The following is a 23,355-nucleotide window of genomic DNA, read 5'->3' as shown; positions in this document are numbered from 1 at the left end:
ATTATTTTTTACTTTTTGCTATTAAAAATATCCCCCAAAAATATACAAAAAATTTTTTTTCTCAGTTTAGGCTGATATGCATTCTTCTACATATGAAAAAAGCCGCGCACATACATACATACATACTGTAAATAAAATTAAATATTAAAACACCTATGGGTGATTAATTGATTGCAATAGTAGTGAAAAAAAAGTTGATCTACCCCTCTAATAAATCAAACATACCATAATTTATATAAAGAATTATAAATAACAAGTGTTAATAATGAAATTCGTAATAGTAGCAATAAAAATAAAATGTAAAAAATATATATTAGTGATAATAATAAAAAATTGGTGATATTTTTTATTATTTTCAAATGGAAAAAGTTCTGATCGTCTGTAGCAATTGCGACGTGCAAAATTCCTATGCATGCCCGGAAACAATTCGATGCATGCTCGGAGGCATTGAAACTTAATTTTCTCGTTTCGTCGTAGTGTTGTTCGTCACCACTTTTGTGTGTATGCAAGTCAAGCTTGAGCGGAATTCCATCGGAAAAAACATCCAAGATTTTTCCGATGAAATCTCAGATCGTGTGTACGCGCCATTATGGGGAATATCAGGCAAAGTGTACCTGTAAAGGGTATAACACCTGGGAAGACGCTGAGACCTTGGCTGCGTACATAAAAGGCCCGGCAGGGCCGGACTTACCATTGGGCTTGACTGGTCTCAAGCCCGTGGGCCCCGCCCAATAGGGGGCCCCGCCGAGATACATAGCCGAGTGTACTCGGCTCGGCTCCACTCACAGTCACGCCCAGTCCCGCCCTATGATGGACATAACACGTGGACTGGGTGTGACTGTGAGTCGAGCTGAGTAAACTCGGCTACTCTCGACTCCGCACGGGACTGCGAGAGGAACAGAGAGCCGTCGAGAAGACCTGAGAACCACCGAGAGGACCCGAGAGCCGCTGTAGCAACATATTTGGCAACCCATGGTACCCATCGTATTTACAACTCCGCCTGACTAGATGAATTTTAAAAGCAGCAAACTTCTGTCAGATTAGCAAACCTGTGAGATGAGCGGGGTTGCCGCTGCCTTTAAAATTCAAGATCTAACCAGTCAGACGGAGTTCTAAGTCCTGTATTTCACTATATAAACTGACTTTACTGTTATAAACACGTGTAAAATGCAAAACTCCGGTGGGTGCAACAACATGTCCGCTTTACCCCTTCTTAGCCCTTGTACACGCGGTCGGACATTCCGACAACCAAATTCGTCAGATTTTGTCCAATGGATTTTGTCCGAAACTGGTGTTGCATACACACGGTCGGACAAAGTTGTCGGAAACTCCGATTGTTCAGAACGTGATGACGTTATTTAGTTTACGATGGGACTACGTTCAGGCTAGTAGCCAATAGCTTTGGTCTAGGAATTTGATCTGAGCATGCGTGGCACTTTGTCCGGTCCGAATTCTCTACAAACGATCGGACAAAGTCCAATCGGATCATGTTGTCGGAAAATTTTATAGCCCAGCTCTAAAACGCTGTCGGTCGGATATTCCGACGGAAACAGTCGGATGGAGCCCACACACGGTTGGATTATCCGACAACACGGTCCGATCGGACATTTTCCGTCGGAATGTCCGACCGTGTGTACAAGGGCATAGTGTATCCTTACTGTGGACAAGTGTAGGGTGTACCAAGATGGCGGCGACGGAACGTCACTTCTGTAGCAAACTGCGATGGGTCGCCGAATATGTTGTTACACCGCCGAGAGGACCCGAGAGCCGCCAAGATACTCAGGACTCTGTATCTCGGCGGCGCCATTTTTAAACTTCAAGACTGCAATGACAAGGCTGCAATGACACTGGGCAAGGCTGCAGATGGACACTGATAAGGCTGCATTGATGGGCATTTAAATGTAAGTTTTTTCCTTAAACTTCCCTCCTAAAAGTTTTTTTCCTTAAAATTCCCTAAACTTGCGGCATGTTATACTCCGATAAATGCAGTAATGTATAGAAGGTAGGGCCTGAAAGTGACTCAAGCCCAGGGGCCCCCACCACCATAAGTCCTGCCCTGAGGCCCGGGCTGGGTATTAAGCCAGAAGCGCATGTGATCTCCTGTAATAAGAGATCAACAGGAGTCGGTAAGCGGCAGTGTGTGTAGAGGTGGAAGGCAGATCTTTTCTCTCATCGCTATTCCCGGGTGAATTGTGTGCTGATTTCACAATCTACTATCAATAGAATGGACTGTTCACAGTGTGCAGTTTGATAAAATTGTATTCATGATTTTCACTCTAGAAAGGTTGAATTATTTTTAACTCACTGCATGGATTCACTTTATGGAAATGTAGAGCGACTTGATATTGGAAGTTGTTGACTGATGTGTGTATCTTGCAGGAAGTCGCAGCTGCTTTCCTATATTCATTTCAATTTTCATTATAAATCACAAAAATTATATCACATGTTATGTAGGACAGCACAGTCATTTTAAAATTATTTTGATATTTGTTATGTGATACATACATGTGCATGCACAGTCCTCAGGAAGTAAATTCTCAGTGCCCCTGCGAGGTGCTTTCTGAATTTTGGCTTCAGTAGATTGTGCTGATTGTGAATGGACCCAGACTAGCCAGAGGCAAAATGAAATGAATGGAACGCATGTAGAGGCGGCTCTCTAATTAGGTAAATTAGGCGGCCGCCTAAGGCCTCGCCCTCACAGGGGCCTCATGGCCGCCTAATTTACCTCTGCTCGATCACTGGACTGAGCAACAGGCTCCAGGTGCCATCTGTAAAAGCCGTGCGGGCAGCCATAGGGCACACCGGGCAAGCCGTAAGTCCATATGGGACCCTAAAGCAGCTGAGCTGCTCCTGCAGCGCTCACCCACCTGGCCTCTCCGTGTCTGGCCGGCTACCTATTGGGGTCAGGAGTCGGGCCAGGCTGCGGAAACTATCCCTGCCCTATGACTGTGAAGGGGAAGGAGGAGCTCCGGTGGATGGATCCCATCCCAGCGCCTGCTGCAGCCTGGCTGACCAAACCCCAGAGATCGTGAGCGCCCGGCAGTGCTGCCCTCCTGTGTGCCTGAATAGGAGGAGCGGCGGGGACAGCTGCATATGGAGGAATTGAGCTTTCCATATTCCTCCTGCAGCCGCTGAATGACCGATTCTTCTGCGGGTGTTCACTGTCTGCAGAAAGAATATGGAAAGCTCAATTCCTCCATATGCAGCTGTCCCCGTCGCTCCTCCTATTCAGGCACACAGGAGGGCAGCACGGCCGGGCGCTCAAGATCTCTGGGGGTGGTCGGCCAGGCTGCAGCAAGCGCTGGGATAGGACCACCGGAGCTCCTCCTATCCAACTCTTTTACTGCCCCCATGCTCCCTGGTTCCTCACAGTTCTCGCTGCATACCCCTCTGCTCCCTGGCTCCCCCCAGTGCTCTCTGGTCCTCCGTGCTCCCCCACTGTGCTGTCCAGCCCCCCCCACTGCTCCCCCCATGCTCTCTCCCCCACTGTGCTGTCCAGTCCCCCATTCCTGTGCTCCCTGGCTCCCCCACAGTGCTCCCCCCACAGTGCTCTCTGGTCCCCACAGTGTTCTGTGCTCCCTGGCTCCCCCCATGCTCTCCACCCCACTGTCATGTTCAGTCGCCCCCCCCCCCCACTACTCTCCACCTCTCCCCCAGTGCTCTGTGCTCCCTGGCTCCCCCCCACTGATCCCCCCCCCCACAGTGCTCTCTGGTCCTCCCTGTCTCCCCCATACACTCCCCCCAGTGCTCTCCGACCACCCCGTGCTCCCTGGCTCCCCCCAACAGTGCTCTCCAGCCCCCCAGAGCTCTCTGCTCCCCCATGCTCCCTAACCCCTCCCAGTTCTAACTGCACCCCAGTGCTCTCTGCCCCCTGTGCTGTCCAGTCCCCCCCCCAGTGTTCTCTGCCCCCTATGCTCCCTGGCTCCCGCTGTGCTTTCAACTTACCCCCGTGCTCTCCAGCTCTCCCCACAGTGCTCTCCAGCTCCCCTTTGTGCTTTCTAGCCCCCACTATTCTCCCTGGCTCCCCCCATGCTCTCCACCCCACTGTCATGTTCAGTCGCCCCCCCCCACACTACTCTCCACCTCTCCCCCAGTGCTCTGTGCTCCCTGGCTCCACCCCACTGATTCCCCCCCACAGGGCTCTCTGGTCCTCCCTGTCTCCCCCATACACTCCCCCCAGTGCTCTCCGACCACCCCGTGCTCCCTGGCTCCCCCCAACAGTGCTCTCCAGCCCCCCAGAGCTCTCTGCTCCCCCATGCTCCCTAACCTCTCCCAGTTCTAACTGCACCCCCAGTGCTCTCTGCCCCCTGTGCTGTCCAGTTCCCCCCCCAGTGTTCTCTGCCCCCCATGCTCCCTGGCTCCCGCTGTGCTTTCAACTTACCCCCGTGCTCTCTAGCTCCCCCCACAGTGCTCTCCAACTCCCCTTTGTGCTTTCCAGCCCCCACTATTCTCCCTGGCTCCCCCCGTGCTCTCCACCCCACTGTCATGTTCAGTCACCCCCCCCCACTACTCTCCACCTCTCCCCCAGTGCTCTGTGCACCCTGGCTCCCCCCCACTGATTCCCCCCACAGTGTTCTCTGGTCCTCCCTGTCTCCCCCATACACTCCCCCTAGTGCTCTCCGACCACCCGTGCTCCCTGGCTCCCCCCAACAGTGCTCTCCAGCCCCCCAGAGCTCTCTGCTCCCCCATCCTCCCTAACCCCTCCCAGTTCTAACTGGACCCCCAGTGCTCTCTGCCCCCTGTGCTGTCCAGTTCCCCCCCAGTGTTCTCTGCCCCTCATGCTCCCTGGCTCCCGCTGTGCTTTCAACTTACCCCCGTGCTCTCCAGCTCCCCCCACAGTGCTCTGCAGCTCCCCTTTGTGCTTTCCAGCCCCCACTATTCTCCCTGGCTCCCCCCATGCTCTCCACCCCACTCTGCTATCCAGCTCCCCCCAGTACTTTCCAACTCCCCCCACCTCCCCGTGCTCCCTGGCTCCCCCCATGCTCTCCACCACACTGTGCTATCCAGCTCCCCCGGTGCTCTCCACCCCCCACCCTCCCTATGCTCTTCTGCCAATTCCCCAGGTCTCTCTGGCCCCTATGCTCTCCATCACCCCCATGCTCTCTGCCCCTGCCAGGCTCCCCACTCCTGCCAGTGCACCCCCCCCCAGTGCCCCAGCTCCCCCAGTGCTCTCTTCCCCCCTGCTCTCCACTCCCCTAGTGCTCATGCCCCCCACACTCTTGCCCCCCCCTGCTGCTCTCAGCCTCACTCCAATGCTCTCTGCCACCCCTGTTCTCTTTCTGGCCCCCTCACCCCCGGGCAGCTCTGCTAGGTTTCCCCTCTTTTCACTTAGGCTGCTGCAGGGGTCTCTCAGGCTGGGGAGCGGGGAAGGGGCTGCTATCATGGGCTGCTCAGTCTATTTTTTGTCCCAGTCCGGGCCTGGTGGGCAAGTTGAGCAGCGAGACTTGCAAGGATCGATAGTCCTGGAGGGAGACGAGCTCTAAAGACCTCCCAGGACTGAAGGACAGGCTGACTGGGGCCGGAAAACGAGGATGGGTGGAAGGTAAAGGTGACCAGGGACCACTCCATCTCACAGCAACCAGATCCTCTGGAAGGAGCAGGACACTGTCCCCACCCAGAATGAGAATGGAGCCTGCCTGCTGCTGGCCGTCATGAACATCCTGCTGGCATGGAAGGTACCGTACCGAGCATCACACACAGCTTCCCATAGACAGGCACTGCAGACTGGGACATGGTACACAGGAGGGGCTGCAGACAGAAACAGGGCTAGAGATCTCTCTCTCCCCATTCCTCCCTCTCCCCTTCCCTCTCTCTCTCCCCCCTCCCCCTCTCTCTCTCTCTCTCTCTCTTCCTCCCTCCCCCTCTCTCTCTCTTCCTCCCCTACCTCTCTTCCCCTCCCCCTCTCTTCTTCCCTCTCTCCCCCCTCTGTCTCCCCCTCTGCCTTTCTCTCGCTCCCTCTCTCTTCCTCCCTCTCTCCCCTCTCCCTCTCTCTCTCTCCCTCTCTCTTCCTCCCTCTCCCTCTCTCTCTTCCCCTCCCCCCTCTCTCTCTCGCCCCCGCTCCCTCACTCTTTCCCTCCCTCTCACCCTCCCTCACTACGCTGGGATCCCCCCACTCTCCTTCCTCTGTGGATGTGGAATGATTCAGTGACACCCCCTTCCCATTCTCCCAAGGCAAAGGGGGAAATCCTAGAGGGCTTGTCACCTGTCCCAGATGTTGTATTGGCTGCATATGTCTGAGGAGGGTGCCCTGGAAGTGGTGCTGATCACCTGTGTACTAGATCCACACATCTTTCTGCAGCCATTTTTACTTGCTTGAATTTTTTTTATCCATTATGGGCGTGAGTGGGGCCTTGTGTCTAAATTTTGCCTAAGGCCTCACAAAGCCTAGAGCCGCCTCTGAAGGCATGTGACGAGGAGGGTGCAATTCACCACATGGTGCCCCTCCACTCGAAAACACTGCACGTGGGGCCACTGCCCCTCCCGCCTCCACTACTTCCTGACTCGTGGCCAAAGACTTTGTGTGAGGCAAAGGCACTGATTGGCTGTTGGGCAGCAGCAGGCAGCCAGGGCCACTGGCCCACAAAGAACCAACAGAAGTGCTGTTGAGGCAGTAGTCACTTATTGTACCTAGAGAGAGCCCACCCACATTTTTTAATAGCTGCAGCAAAATGGAGTGCTATAGCTAAAATCGGATACAAAACGATTAAGTTATGCCGCGTACACACGACCGGACTTTTCGACGGACTTGGTCTGGCGGACAATCCGACGGACTTTGCAGCTGAGGTCTGCCGGACTTTCAAACAAACAGACTTGGCCACAGACGATCACTCCAAAAGTCAGACGGATTCGAACGTGATGACGTAGAATAAGGAAGTTCATAGCCAGTAGCAAATAGCTGCCCTAGCGTCGGTTTTAGTCCGTCGGACTAGCACACAGACAACCGGATTTTTCTACCAGGCTCGAGTCCGTCGGAAAACTTTGAAGCAAGTTTAATTTTTAGGCTTTTTTGGGAATAAAAAGTCAGCTGGAGCCCACACATGATCGAATTGTCTGACGGATTCCAGTCCCCCAGACCAAGTCCGTCGATAAATCCGGTCGCGTGTACGCGGCATTACTGGTAACTAGCAAAGGCGCATTTTCTGAAAATCTCTTGAACTGGGTTTCTTCCTTTGCTATACTGCATTATAAACCTTGCAGCTTTGAGTCTCGTCCAAAACCTACAGCTTCCTAAACGCTGGCAGATTTATCACAGCCTAATAAAATATAAAAATAATGTAGAGCCAGAGAAGTGCTTGTATAAACTACTCTTTTCTGTAATCTGCAGAACACCCTGAGAGCCTGAGGGGAAGATGAACCTACAACTACATCTCCATCTCCCCCCCCCCCCCCCCCAACCAGTGTTCTTTTGATGATGCCCTCTCACCCCTCTGTCCTTTATGAATCCACAATTCACAGTGGACAGGCTAGATGCAGCATCAGGTGATAAGATGTTGTATTGTTAAGCTGGTCTGTTTGCCGAAGATCCCTTTTAGTCATTTGAAACATTCAGACATTATGAGAGAGGGTAAACATATGACATAGGTAGCTCTACCCCCCGCAGACACCACTTTTCCCTACAGGTAAGCCTATAAGAAGGTTTACTTGTAGGTACTGGAAATATCTCCAAAACCTGCACGGTTTAGGAGATATTTACCATATACACTTGCGCCGATGTTATCGGCGCATGCGTAATAAGGAAAGGGCACGATCGTGCCGTTTCTAAAGGGCCTGTACCATGACCGCCGGTGTCTTGTCGAATACTGTCCCCCGTCGGATAGTGTCCGCACTGTACTGCGCTTGCACAGTACGGAGGACAAGGAGATGCCGAAGGTCTCCGAAGATGAACGGCGCCTGCGTCCAGGTTCAAGCCCCACCATCCAATTGGACACAGAGCCAGAATAAAAATTTGCAGAGCGAAGCGAGGCCGTGCCTGAAGCGCAGCGAGCGAACCGTGGCGAGTGAAGCGAGCCCGCGAGGGGCCCTGTTACTAAGTGCTGTTTTACATCATCTACCGTATGCCCACTTGCATGGTGGAGCTTGAACCTGGACTCATGGCAGAAGGTACTATTAAGTGCACAGGCACCGTTCACCTTTTGGAGACTTTCGGCGTCTCCTTGTCCCCTGTACTGCACAAGCGCTGCGCCTTGCACAGTACGGGGCGGACACTATCCGATGGGGGGAGACTTCTCGGCAGAACACCGGCCCCCGCGTGAATGTGTGGGAGTGACGTCACGTGGCTCCGGCCAGTCACTGAGCCGGAGTCCACGGCCCCGGAAGGAAGAGGGGTGAAGATGGACGCGGCCACCAGCGGGGACTTCTGGGACATTGCGGGCTTCATTTGCAGGTAAGTGCAACATAATGCATACTAGCCCCATTATACTTTTACTTTGCAGGGGAAAAAAGAGGAAGTAAAACCCATCAGGGTTTACTTCCTCTTTAACCGGCTCCAGGGAACAGTCAAAGGTTGTCTTTTTGTAACTTATTGCTTGTAATAGAGGGGGATTTAGGTATCGGATACTCCAAATTGGCTAGCAACCAATGAGAGGACAGTTTTAGGGTCTCAAAACTGGGGACCATGACTCAAGTCTCTTTGGCACTTGATTACCCTGAACAATTGCAGAGCTGTAGGTACCCAGTGCAACTTCAGCAACGCTGCACAGTACGGGAGGGCACTCTTGTCTAAGCTCACAGTCTATAATCCTGCTGAGGACAGGGGAATGGCCACGGTTAGAGACCTCAAAAGAGCTGTCTCAGTCAGAGCAACGTCTGGCACCTATATCCCAAAGAGCACACAGTCACTAGGGATCAGTTTACAGTCCTTACTCACCAACACAGCTGTCGCCTTCCAGCTTCCTCAAGACACCATCCAATGAGTGAGAAAAATCCTTCTTAATACCAAATCCCTTTGGTGAAGTCCTGCAAACAGTCTCATGTCCATTCCAGGTCTCCGGCTTGTCTCAGGGGCAACATGCCACTCTAAGGGTGGGAACTCTCCTTGCTGGAGAAAGACAAACTCCCCCCAGGGCTCCAGACTATTTATTAGCTTCTCAGCTATCATCTGGGCACACCTCCCCAGGGGTTGGCTAGGCCCTGGCCAATATTTAGGCTGGTTATTTGAATCTTCCGTCTCTGAGCTCTGGAAGCTTCTCCCGGGGCAGGGGGAAACAATCAAAGCAATCACCACTCTTTTGAATATAGAAGGAGCCAAAACTAGGAGGGTACTACATGTGTGTATATATATGTATATGTATATATATATATATATATATATATATATATATATATACATATATAGTGAAAAGAATTGGCAAGGAGTTTGCATATTTTCCTTCTCCTTAAGTGGGTTTCCTCTGGGTACACCGGTTTCCTTCCACACTCCAAAGAGATAGTGGTAGGGTGATCGACTCCTGTCTACATTGGCCCTAGTATGTGTATGTATAAATATGTGGTAGGGACTTTAGATTGTAAGCTCCTTGAGGGCAGGGACTGATAGGAATGTACAATAGGTAAAGTGCTTTATAAATTATTAGCACTATTCAAATACCTGTAATGAAGAAAAAAGGATTTTTGTTTTATATAGAATTCAATAATGTTTCACACAACGCAGCTAAGAAGCTGATGAGATAGATAGAAGAGAAAGGTTATGGATTTGTTGAGGAAGACATAGTTTTACCATGTGATTTTCCCACCCACATGAAAACATTGCAACCAGGGCAGCTGCTCCTTATGCCCCCCCCCCCACCATTCCTTGCCCTGCGACCAATGACCCTGCGGGAGCAATAGAGAAGGAGGCACTACCATAATCTGCGGTGGAATGTAGTAAAGGTACACTATATAGCCAACTGTGGACAACTGAACATCACACCAATATGAGCTTGTTGAACATCAGGGGCATAATTAACTGGGATTGTGAAAGACCTCAGGCATCCTTGAGCAGAGGGAAGTAATAATGCAGGGTGTGGATGTGGCTTAATTAAAGTAACAGTGAGAGGGGCTTAAAGGGGGTTATGTTAAAATAAAAACACTGTACACATGATACACAGGACCTGGATCACCTGCTGGTGGCACTGTGGTTCCCATAGTGGAAGATCGTAGTCTCACAACGTCCATCAGTGGGTGTCTCCCAGCAGCCAGCAGATGCGAGTAATCAGTCTCAACCTGATGCTCGCTGCTGGGAGGGTATTTAGTCCCAGGCCCCAGGTGGAGCTCAAGACTATTTTTCACGTATGTATCCTAGCCAGCCTGTTAAAAAAAAAAAGTCCTTTGCCTACAGACTCCAGCTGCAATTTATACACAGAAATGAATGGCTTATCATCTGTTAAAGTAAGACTTAGGCCAGAGATTCAGTCAGGCATACAGAGCCACAGGGCAGGCAGTCACTACTAAACTGCCTTTCCAGCTCAGTGGTTCTAACCCCTATTGAGAACAGGTTCCAGTATATTCTTTCAAAGCCTTCACAATAAAAGAATGGGGATGCAAAATATGTTTTGAATTGCTGCAAAGCTCTGTATGGGGCTGGGTGTCACTGTGAGGCAAAGCAGGGTTCTGGAGGGGACTCTGTAGCAGACTTGGTTGCCTTGTAAGGAATGAGGTCCTGGAGGCAGTTTGGGGAAACTCTGGGTTATGAGGTCTCTGGAGGGGCAGGGCACCTGTTCTGAAACCTGGGGACTTTGCAGGGGCACTATGGGAGACTAGAGGGTGCTGCAGGAGCTGGGGGGCACTGTGGGAGGTTGGGGGGGGGGAGCAGTGTGGGACATGGTTAGAGATCCGAGTCACTATTGGGGGCTCTGTAGCAGGCCTGGTGTTAATGCACGGGGCTTAGGGGCACTTTGGAAGGCTGTTGGCACTGTGGGAGGTTAGAGAGCACTGTGGGAGGTGGGGGGGAGCAGTGTGGGACATGGTTAGAGATCAGAGTCACTATTGGGGGCTCTGTAGCAGGCCTTGTGTTAATGCACGGGGCTCAGGGGCACTTTGGAAGGCTGTTGGCACTGTGGGAGGTTAGAGAGCACTGTGGGAGGTTGAGGACAATGTGGGGGCCGAGGGGGACTGCAGTCTACTATGGACGGTGGAGAAGCAGTATGGCATCTGGGAGGCACTGTGGGAGGTTAGGGGATCTGCACCTCGCCGGATACTCAGTTGGTGGAAGGACAGGGACCAGATGTGGGCCATGGCCTGGTGGTTGAGAAGTTAAAAACCACTGGTCTAGCTAATTCGCAGTTCTCTGGGAAATGTATAGATGAGAAAGGGTAAATAAAACCCTTTAAAAAGAAACCATTTACTAAAACCCAAGTTACTATAAGTTAATTATTGCTAATTAGACAACAATGGCACTCACACATAAGCATTCAGTTACATGATATGCAATTCCTGGATTAGTCATTCTCAAATTACTGAGTACAATTCAAAGTTTGAGGCACATTACAGCAGGCACCGGCCTACGTCTCCCAATTACCGATGATAGAATTCCTGCACAAGTATATTCTGCAGATCTCGAATGAAACACTTCATACCGAAGCAAAATGAGGCTAAAGGAGCTAATCAGCCGCGGCCGATCTGTCATCATTTCTCACATGTGTTTGCGAGGTATGGGCTCTGACCTTGGAATTCACGTTCTCATACAGGTGATTAGACGGCTGATTCTTGGACTGATTCTGACATCATGCTGCTTTTAATCAGCAGTCCCATTTAGGCTCTCTCCATAGGGTCCTGTTTTTTTTCGCTATCATTAGAGACCTTACTGATATACATGTCAGTGTGACCCGGGGGCTCCGGTTTCTGGCGGTCTTATATTTTTTTTGTGCTTTTCATTTAAAACATTTATGATCTGGCTGATGTAGCTAGGTTCCGAATCCATTGTAGTATTTCTGTAAAGCCCTCCATTGGCATTTGTGACTTCCACCAGGTCCCCAAACATGGATGATTGTGCATTGTGTGATTGCATAGCTTCCAACCGTTCCTCATTTAAAACTTAACCTCGAGTCCCTCTTTCCTCCTCAGTTGTTCCTCTTTTTTTATTTGATCTTAAATAAAACGTACAATACTACACCTAGGGGACTTTGTATATATAAAAAAAAAACTTGTTCTTCAAATGTGTCAATCATTTGCACAGGTGCCATGAATCTTCACTGTAATTCGTTTAAAGTGGAACTACTCTGCTTCTGAGCACCACAACCTAAAAAAGCTAATTTGTTAATTTTTTTAATGTTCAAACTAAACTCCCCCATTCATCCATTTATCCATGCTTTATTTTGCTGAGAAATGACCCCCTAGCACTTCTGGCCAAGGGCAGATGAATCCTGTAGTATTTACTTCCTAGAATCCATCTGCCCTTAGCTCAGGCATGCAGACTAGACATGGGCGCCATCCAAAAAATTGTTTCGTTTCGTTCCGTATTTTTAAAAAAATCGTATTTCGTAATTAGTGTCCGAAATTCAATTCAGATTCGTGCGAAATACGAATTTTCGTTAGATTCATAAACTTTTCGTTAAAATAACGAAAGTTCGATATGATGAATTTATCATTATGAGGAGCTCCCACCATCCCTGTGCTGTGCTGACTTTCTAGGTTTTTAACCTTTAGTTTCGTTAACTTTTCATAAAAATAACAAATGTTCGTTATGATGAATTTATCATTGTGAGGGGTTCCCACCATCCCTGTGCTGTGCTGACTTCTGATTGGTGAACAAAACACCAGTCACCTTTCTGTTAATTTGGATCCGAAATTCGTTAACAAAATTTCGTATAAAATTCGTAAGCATAGAAATTCCCATAGGGTTCCCACCATCCCTGTGCTGAGTTCCCAGGTCTGTACACCTGCTGTGCCCATTATGAGGGGTTCTCGCCATCCCTGTGCTGAGTTCCCAGGTCTGTACACCTGCTGTGCCCATTATGAGGGGTTCTCGCCATCCCTGTGCTGAGTTCCTAGGTCTGTACAATTTGAAGGGTTCCCACCATCCCTGTGCTGAGTTTCCAGGTCTGTACACCTGCTGTGCCCATTATGAGGGGTTCTCCCCATCCCTGTGCTGAGTTCCCGGGTCTGAGTGTACACCCGCTGTGCCCATTATGAGGGGTTCCCACCATCCCTGTGCTGACTTCCTGGGGTTTTAACTTTTAGGTTAGTTAACTTTTCATAACAATTACGAATTTTCGTTATGATGAATTTACCATTATGAGGGGTTCCCACCATCCCTGTGCTTTGCTGACTTCCTGGGGTTTTAACTTTTAGGTTCGCTAACTTTTCGTAACATTTACGAATTTTCATTATGAATTTGGATCCGAAGTTCGTAAATGAAATTTCGTATTTAGTACAGAATTCGTATGCATAAAAATTAGTTTTTCAGATTCGTACGAATTTCCGGACATTCGTACGAAACGAATGGCACATTTCTAATGCAGACAGGATGGTTTGCCAGAAACCTAGGAAGTAACTGAATATATATAAATATAGTATCTCACAAAAGTGAGTACACCCCTCAAATTTTTGTAAATATTTTATTCTATCTTTTCATGTGACAACACTGAAGAAATTACACTTGTCTACAATGTAAAGTAGTGAGTGTACAGCTTGTATAACAGTGTAAATTTTCTGTCCCCTCAAAATAACTCAACACACAGCCATTAATGTCTAAACCGCTGGCAACAAAAGTGAGTACACCCCTAAGTGACAATGTCCAAATTGGGCCCAAAGTGTCAATATTTTGTGTGGCGACCATTATTTATTTTCCAGCACTGCCTTAACCCTCTTGGGCATGGAGGTCACCAGAGCTTCACACGTTGGCACTGGAGTCCTCTTCCCCTTCTCCATGATGACATCACGGAGCTGATGGATGTTGGAGACCTTGCTCTCCTCCACCTTACGTTTGAGGATGCCCCACAGATGTTCAATAGGGTTTAGGTCTGGAGACGTGCTTGGCCAGTCAATCACCTTTACCCTCAGCTATTATAGCAAACCAGTGGCCATTTTGGAGGTGTGTTTTGGGTCGTTTTCATGTTGGAATACTGCCCTACGGCCCAGTCAACGAAGGGACGGGGTGATGCTCTTCTTCAGTATATCACAGTACATGTTGGCATTCATGGTTCCCTCAATGATCTGTAGCTCCCCAGTGCTGGCAGCACTCATGCAGCCCCAGACCATGACACTCCCACCACCATGCTTGACTATAGGCAAGACACACCTGTCTTTGTACTCCTCACTTGTTCGCCACCACACATGCTTAACACCACCTGAACCAAATACGTTTATCTTGGTCTCATCAGACCACAGGACATGGTTCCAGTAATCCATGTCCTTAGTCTGCTTGTCTTCAGCAAACTATTTTCTCTCAACTCTCTCTCTCTCTCTCTTATGCAGCTCCCTTCTGCTCTGGCCCACTTCCTGGCCTCTGGGGAGAGGACCTCCTGACTCCCCGGTGAAGCCCTGAACTACTGTCAGGCTCTTTATTATAAGGAATGGGTGTATTCAGTGCTTGAAATAAATAAATATAAAAGTTCAAGTCCATATGTCTTTAAGAGTCACCCGAGGTGTATATTCAAACAGACTGAAGTGAGTAGTAATATCGTCCACTGAACATCAACACACCGGGCCTCCTACCCCAAAGTATGGACCACTAGGTTATAAGTGGTCAAACAAGTATAGTGTTTATCCACAGGCTGATCTCGTCTCCTCTAAGGCAACATGCAATTGGATCTTGTATATCTCTCATGGATGGTAAGTCCACAGGTATCATGCATCTGTCGGAATCCGGTCTCTCCATTCCTCTCCATTTCAAATGGAGAGACCGGAGATCGAGAGGAGATGCATGATACCTGTGGACTTACCATCTGTGAGGTATATACAAGATCCATTTGCATATTGCCTTAGAGGAGACAAGATCAGCCTGTAGGATAAACACTATGTTTGTTTGACCACCTATAACCTAGTGGTCCATACTTTGGGGTAAGAGGCCCGGTGTGTTGATGTTTCGTGGAGGATATTACTACTCTCCTCAGTCTGTTTGAATTTTCCCCCCTTGAGTGACTCCTAAAGAGATATGGACTTTTGTGTTAGCCCTTGTACACACGGTCGGACATTCCGACAACAAAATCCGTTGGATTTTGTCCGACGGATTTTGTCCGAAAAATTGGTGTTGAATACACACGGTCGGACAAAGTTGTCAGAAAATCCGATCATTCGTAACGTGATGGCGTTATTTCGTTATGACGGGACTACGTTCAGGCTAGTAGCCAATAGCTTTGGTCTAGGAATTTGATCTGAGCATGCGTGGCACTTTGACCGATCGGAATTCTCTACAAATGATCGGACAAAGTCCGATCGGATCATGTTGTCGGAAAATTTTATAGCCCAGCTCTAAAACTTTGTTGGTCGGATATTCCGACGGAAACAGTCCGATGGAGCCCACACATGGTCGGATTATCCGACAACACGGTCTGATTGGACATTTTCCGTCGGAATGTCCGAACGTGTGTACAAGGGCTTAGTGTCTGTGGGCACTTTTGAACTTTTATATTTATTTATTTATAGCGCTGCATATACCCATTCCTCTATATTCATATTGTTACCAACAATTTATGCCAGCTGTTCCTTTGAACCCAAGCGCAGTGATTATTCCCTATCTCTATTCTTTATTATAAGCGCTGTGCACAATGGCAAAGACAGTCTACTGCTCTCTGGTCCTGTGTAGCGCACCCCGCATAGGAGCCGCAAGTGAAATGGGATCCCCCACCCTACACAGCCAGGCATACCGATTTTTCACAGGCTCACAGAGTCAGAAAACAGTCCAGTACTTTGTTTTTGTATTTTATTGAAGGGATAAAATGTGATAAAACTTGGATGGGGATAGGGGTATTATTGGATGCCCACTTAACTTCAGAAAACTCTTCAGGGACAACTCTCCTATATACAGTCTATATACATTCTTCTGCTTCCTCCAGCACTCTTGCTTGCAGAAAAACTCACAGCTGGGATGCTTTTAGTGACTCTGGCAAAGCACACAGCCAGGTTAAGCCACAAGCCCTTTACAGGCAGGGACCCCGGACCCCTTTGGTTGTGTAGCAAAGTCCAATGTCCAGCTTACATCCCTGTGGATACTGATCCCAGCACCACCTCTTCAGGCACTGCCAACCCACCTGGCTGCAGCTGCCCCTTTCTCTAGCCCTTCTGGCTATTTGCCACAGTCCTCCCAGACTGCACACTCACCAGCCCACCCGGCTGACTTCTCCTGGAGATCTCCTGGACACGCTGACTCTCTCCTGCTGTCCTCATACCTGCTCCTGTTAATCCAGGACAGGACACCTCCATGTGTTGTGGAGGATTCCTCCAGCACCAAAACACCCCAGGCCAAAGGTCACCACCCACCCCCAGACTAGGGGGCACCCTCAAGGGCCACTGATAGCCTCCTCGGCACTTTCCTCATCTCCATCTTCCACCCAAATGCCAGCCCACTTGCTGGGGATTAGCTGGGGCCCTCCTCAATACTCAAAGCAGCTCCTCCTAACCCCCCACTCATTCTTTTGGAAGCTTCTCCAAGGTTCCAGCAAGTAGGGGAAGGTACCAGAGGTGCTGTTTGCTGAGTCATCCAGCTTCCCTGAGTCACTCAGCCCTGACCCAGATTCAACCCAGCCTGGCTAAAATATACCTACACTGAGGGGCGTGGTCTGGACATGGCCGAGTAAGGACGCATCTATACAGAGCTCCCGGCCGCCTGAACTTACACCGGCACTAGCGCACACCGTACCGCAGGATGCACACCTCTAAGAAGAAGAACGGGAAGCGGAATAGATTGCAGACCGGTCCGGTGGTTCAGACACCGGCGGGGGGTGATATCCAGCGGCTTTTCAGGACACCTGGCGCGGACACCCGGAGACCCAAAATGGCGGACCCGCGTGGTGAGCGCTCGGAGCCTCCTGTGGACGTGTCTGCACCCTCGGAGGAGTCCCGGAGTCCCCTCATCTTCCCCAGCTCACCCATCCCTTCGGACACAGAGTCAGGGGGTCCCTCACAGCTACCACTTACCTCCGGAGCGGACATAGTGCCTGGGGGTCCCTCGCAACTGCCGCTTACCTTCAGAGCGGATGCGGAGTTGCGAGCAATCCTGCAATCATTGCCTACTAAGGCAGACATAGAGGGACTTGTAGGGAGAGTGGAGGCTGCACACAGGAAAGAAATCCAGGCAGTGAAACAAGATGTAAGGGCTCTGGATGACAGGCTTGTATCTGAGGAAACCAGGCTGGCAGCATTAACACAAAGGGTCATCGCTCTGGAGTCCCAGCATAAGGCCCAGGTGGATTCGGCTACTGAGCTTCAGCTCCGCATGGAGGAGATTGAGGACCGCAGCAGACGGAACAATCTTAGGCTGCGGGGCTTGCCAGAGGCTACAGGCTCTGCAGATTTACTTGCCACGGTGACGGACATCTTTAAAAGACTAGCAGGTGCCCAGCTCCCGGAACGCATTGAGATTGACCGGGTCCATAGGGCCCTTGGCCCCCGTTCCCCGGACCCTGCCAGACCGCGCGACATTATTTGTCGCCTGCATCACTACACTCATAAGGAGGCCATAGTTCGCAGGGCTTGGGAGGCGGGTGAGGTCGTTTTTGACGGGGCACCCGTGAAGATACTGCCGGATGTTTCCAGGCCTAAACTTTACCGCCGAGCCCTGTTGAGACCCCTTCTGGAACTGGCGAGACGCTGTGGGGCGACCTACCGATGGGGGTTCCCCCTGTCGGTCACCTTCATCAAAGACCAGAGACCGTTCCTGCTGAGATCCCGTGAGACTCTTCCGGCCCTCTTCCACTTCCTTGGCGCGGATCCGATCACTGTACCGGACTGGCTTGGCTACCTACCGAGATTCCAGGGTCGTCCGGAGGCGACGAGAGCTCCCGGCCCGCAACCACAGAGGATGCCACGCTCCAGGCGCCGCTCGCGGACACCATCTACCAAGACGGCTCGTGAGATGTGAGTAGCTCCCATTTCTCTGGCTCACCCTGACCCCTACGTTCGTGTGGCCTCCGGCGCACTCTCACCCTCTGCCCCCATATGTGCAACTGTGGGGCCGTGGCCCGGTCCCTTTCTGCACGAGCTATTGGGGTTTGGGGGGGTTGTTGGGGTGCCTTTCTTGGGCGTTGTTGACTGCAGTGCTCTCTATATCCCCTATTTATCGGACTATCGGTCGGTCATTACCATTCGCTCTGATGTGTAACGGGAGGGGGCTTCCGTTTTTTGAGCCAGCATAGACTGCCTGGGTCTCCTGCTTGGAAGGTGTCTGCCCTCTACGGGACCCTCTCCCTCACAGGCCAAGGGATGTAAGTTTCGGGTGGCCCGTCTCCATCTACCTTAGGGTCACCTACCTCTCGTGACAGGACTGCCTTGCTCCCCCGGCCATGGAGGGGTGGGAGCTGGACGGTTTTCCGGGTCTGACAATTTGGGGGCTACCTCTGGGCACTACTCTACGATACTATGGGGAGCCCCGGCCCTCTCTCTTTTTGGAGAGCCCTCCTACACTGGGGATCTGGGGCCATGTTGGCCCGTGCGAGTGGACGTGCCTTGTGCGGGGGGTGGGGGGGTGTTCCGGTGGAAGTCCTCGGGAGTGGGGATGAAGCCCGGGGGCTTAGAGGAGGTCTCCCCACTTCCTGGTGGCCACAGTAGACGCTTTGGCACTATGGTTAGGATCGCTGCTGGAGAGATGGAACGTCGCTGCGTTCTCAGCTGGGCTACTGGATTCCTTTATGTTATCTGATGTTTAGTTATGTAACTCAGTTTATGTGCTTTTATTGTTTTTATGGTTTTCTTGACTGTTCTCGCTTGTTTATTTTACTAATGGTGCGTTTGATATTCTGTTTCCAGGACCACCTATATCTAGATGTTGCCGGTGTGGGTTGGTGGCCGGGGCTTTGGTTTCCAGGCTCTGTCCACCCACTCTCCACCTAGTTCAGTGCGCGACCGGTTTAGGTCGCGTGCATTTCAAGTTTTAAAAGCTTGGTTAATTAGCTACCCCTATACGGGACTGTGGGGTGCGGGGATATCTCTGACTGGTCGGAGCCTCCTCCCACCCCCCCATTATTTCTCCTCTCTCTTTTCTTTACGCCCTTCCCCCCTCCCCCCCCCCGCTCCTTTCTGCTAGTAACTGTGAATCCCATCTTCCCCCCTCTGTTCGCTATCTCTTCCTTTGCCCTTAACTCTCTTCCCTGAGACATGGTGGTGGATTCTATCAAGGTGACCTCTCTCAATGCTAGAGGCCTCAACACGCCTGAGAAGAGGCGTATGCTACTTCACGATCTTAAGAAATTTCACTCGGATGTGGCCTTCATCCAGGAGACACACTTTAAGAGTGACAAGTTGCCATTTCTGCAGAACAGGTCCTTCCCCCGGGCATACCATTCCACATACCATGCGTCCAAGACTCGGGGGGTCTCGATATTGCTCTCAGGTAGATTGTCGTGGCAGTTGACGGACAGTTTGGCCGACCCTGAGGGGCGCTACCTGTTCCTTAAGGGGCAGATATGTGGAGTGCGTTTTACGCTGGCTACGGTGTACGCCCCTAACGACCGCCAAGACAGATTTCTTAGCCAGGCGCTGTGCAAGTTGCAGACATTTAGAGAGGGACAAGTTTTGCTGGGCGGAGATTTTAATGTCCCATTGCTTCCCGCCTCGGACACTTCGACGGGTACCTCATCCATACCTTCGGCCTGTGGGAAACGGGTGGCACGTATGCTCCACAAAGCACAACTGCGCGACGTGTGGCGCCTACAGCACTCGGGTGAGAGGGACTATACCTTCTATTCGGCCCCCCACAAGTTGTACTCCCGGATAGATCTTTTTCTAATCCCCCATGACCAATTACACCTAGTGCACACCACAACCATAGGTTTGATAACCTGGTCGGACCATGCTCCAATCCACCTGACGTATGCTCTTACCGACCGACCCTCACCCAGATCCTTATTCTGGCGCCTGAATGAGAGCCTCCTTCAGATGCCAGAAGTGTTGTCCGATGTGACCAAACAACTAGACCTGTATTTCAGGGAGAACGAAATCGGGGACTGTGACCCCGGGGTGCTGTGGGAGGCTCACAAGCCCGTTATACGCGGCGTTCTCATAAAACATGGGGCAAGGATTAAAAGGGATCGGAATGCACTTTTGACCACTTTACTTGACAAACTGTCTCTGGTGGAAGCCCAACATAAACATGCCCCCACGCAGGCCGTGGAGTCCGAATTGAAGACTCTTAGGTCCCAAATAGCGGACTTACTACAGTTCAGGGCGAAGGCTGCCCTGCAGTTTTGCCGCAGGTTGTCCTACGAAACGGGGGATAAGTGTGGGAGGAGGTTGGCCCAGTCGGTTAGAGAGATTAAGGCGGCGTCCTACATACCACAGATATCACGACCGGACGGTTCAGTGGCCACGGCTCCGACGCAAATCTCGGATGTATTCGCCGAATTCTATTTTGGCTTGTACAACCTGCCGAGCCCCACCCCCACCCAGCTAGCTATAACTAAATACGTTGTTGACTCGCAAATGCCGACACTCTCATCGGAGACAAGCGCCTCCCTGGAGGAACCCATAACTTTGACCGAAATCCAGGAGGCGGTTGACTCCTTGAAGATTGGCAAAGCCCCGGGACCGGATGGCTTCACCGCTCAGTACTACAAATCCCTATTCCCTATTTTAGGCCCACGTATGGTGACGCTCTTTAATGCTTTGGGTTCGGGGACTGCTTTCCAAAGAGACACTCTTAGAGCCCATATTGCGGTAATACAGAAGGAGGGGAAGGACCCGAATCAATGTGGCAGTTATAGGCCCATCTCCCTACTGAACATTGATTTGAAGATCTTCTCGAAGATCTTAGCCGGGAGACTGACACAACACATGCAGGACTTGATACACCTGGACCAGGTGGGGTTCATGCCTTATAGGGAGGCCAGAGACAATACCATCAAGGTGCTCAATCTACTTCGGGTGGCGCACACTACTAAGACATCATGTGTCTTTGTGAGTACCGATGCCGAGAAGGCATTTGATAGAGTGAGCTGGGAGTATATGTTCTCTGTCCTCCGTCATCTGGGCCTGGGGGCCAGGATGCTTCGTTGGATAGGCAGCTTGTACTCTAACCCCTCAGCTCAAGTAAAAGCTAACGGGATCCTCTCGGGTGCATTTTCTATCGGGAACGGAACAAGGCAGGGATGCCCGCTGTCCCCCCTTCTCTTTGCCATTTCACTAGAGCCATTTCTAAACACTATCCGGTTGAACCCGGACGTCTCGGGCCTTGTGGTCGGCGATGTTGGCTACAAGATTTCGGCGTACGCTGACGACCTTCTCTTCTCCTTGACTAACCCCAGAATATCTCTACCGAACCTGCTCCGCGAATTTAAGATATACGGCGCATTGTCCCATCTTAAAATAAACTTCTCAAAGTCAGCGGCTATGTGTGTAGCAACATCTCCCCAAACGCAACGTGATTTACGGGACAACTTTGGCTTTCAATGGACTGACACGGCTCTACCGTATCTGGGCACACGACTACCTCCTGATCTGAACCGTACTTTTGACCTCAATTTCCCACCTCTTTTGACAAAGACCCGAGACCTGTTAGAGAAATGGCATTCGGGATTTCACTCCTGGTTTGGTAGATGCAACCTTATCAAAATGAGCATACTTCCCAAGTTCATCTACCTTTTTCAAACATTACCCATTCAGATTCCGCCCTCCTTCTTTAAGCAAATCCAAGCCCTTTTTACCAGGTTTGTGTGGGCCCACAAAAAACCCAGATTACGTCAATCGCAACTGACGCTCCCCAAACATTGCGGGGGTCTGGCACTGCCCGACATCCGCCGATACTACCTAGCCTCACATTTGGGGCGCATTCTGGACTGGAGACGGAATGAGTCTACCAAACTGTGGACGAGGGTTGAACAAGCCCAATCCCCAATACCGTTGAAAGGAGCGCTGTGGTGCTATGACGACCTCCCCCATGACCTGAAACTGCACCCGTTACTGGGGGTTACTTTGAGACACAGCCACCAGGTTGCTATTCGGACATCCCTGACGTCGAGGCGCTCCCCACTGTTTCCCATCTTAGGCAATCCAAAATTTCTACCAGGCCTACAGCCCACGGCTTACCCTACCCTCGGGGAGGGTGGACTTGACTGTGCGGGCGGGTTTGTGGAGGACGGGCGGTGGCCACCCCTATCGAGACTGACTGACCCCGCGGGGCCCTTCTGCCTTCCTTTCTGGAAGGCGTTGCAACTGCACCATTTTCTGCATTCACTTCCTGCACCCCAGGACTTTGCCCGACAACCAACGACGTTCGAGGTCCTGTGCGCGGACGAAGGCCCCCTGACCCACGTTCTGTCACACACCTATTCTTTGCTTAATACACCGAAAGAACAGCCACACTTGCCATGCCTCGCTAACTGGGAGAAGGACTTATCATGTAAATTCACACCAACGCAGACGCAGCGTATTATTTCATTTGCCCTAAAGTCTTCGCGATGCACGAAGACACAGGAAACTAACTTCAAGCTGCTTACACGCTGGTACTTAACACCGGTCAGGCTGCAGCGGTGCTTTCCCTCGACCTCGAATCGGTGCTGGCGCTGTGACGAGGAAGAGGGAACGCTGCTCCATGTTTTCTGGTCCTGCCCTAGGATAAGGGAGTTTTGGGGGGAGGTCCGTCGCATCTCCCAGCAATTCACGGAATACATTATACCTGATGACGCGGCTTTCTTCCTCCTGCACCATTCCACAATCTCTGCTAACATCTACAAAAAGTCGTTATTGCGACATTTGCTCAATGCAGCCAAAGCCTGCGTCCCCTTGCGATGGAAGCAACGGGCTCCCCCAACAGTGGTACATTGGCTGCGGAAGGTGGAGGAGGTAAAGAAAATGGAGGACTTGGTCCTCACCTCACAGCATAAGCAGGAAGCCCACAAACAGACTTGGGACCTCTGGAATGCCTTCATCTTCTCAGCAGAGGGTCAGCAACTGCTGGGGCGATAGCGAGACCTTCCCCTGTTAGGATCTTTCTTTGCCCATGCGCCTTCTGTCTATTTCTTCTATGATTGATTACCACCGCCATGTCTCAGCCCCTTCCCCCCTGTATGTTCCTTTCTCTTCTCTCGTCTGGACTTTGCTATCCTTTTCCTTCTTTGTCTTCCCCCTCCCAACCCTCCTTCTCCCCCCCTCTTGACTTTCTCCCCCTCTTGGTACTTCCCAATATGTCCTCTTTGTGGACTCATGTCCGCCCACCTCTGGGGGGGGCGGAGATGGGAGGGGGTGGGCCCCGGAATCTCATTCTCCAAGTGGAGAGTTTTCTCTCCTTTATGC

This window comes from Lithobates pipiens, unplaced genomic scaffold (assembly GCF_037356315.1).
Source record: "Lithobates pipiens isolate NorthernLeopardFrog02 unplaced genomic scaffold, aLitPip1_a1.2 Scaffold_10, whole genome shotgun sequence".
Taxonomy (NCBI): domain Eukaryota; kingdom Metazoa; phylum Chordata; class Amphibia; order Anura; family Ranidae; genus Lithobates; species Lithobates pipiens.
Note: the sequence above shows the minus strand (reverse complement) of the source record.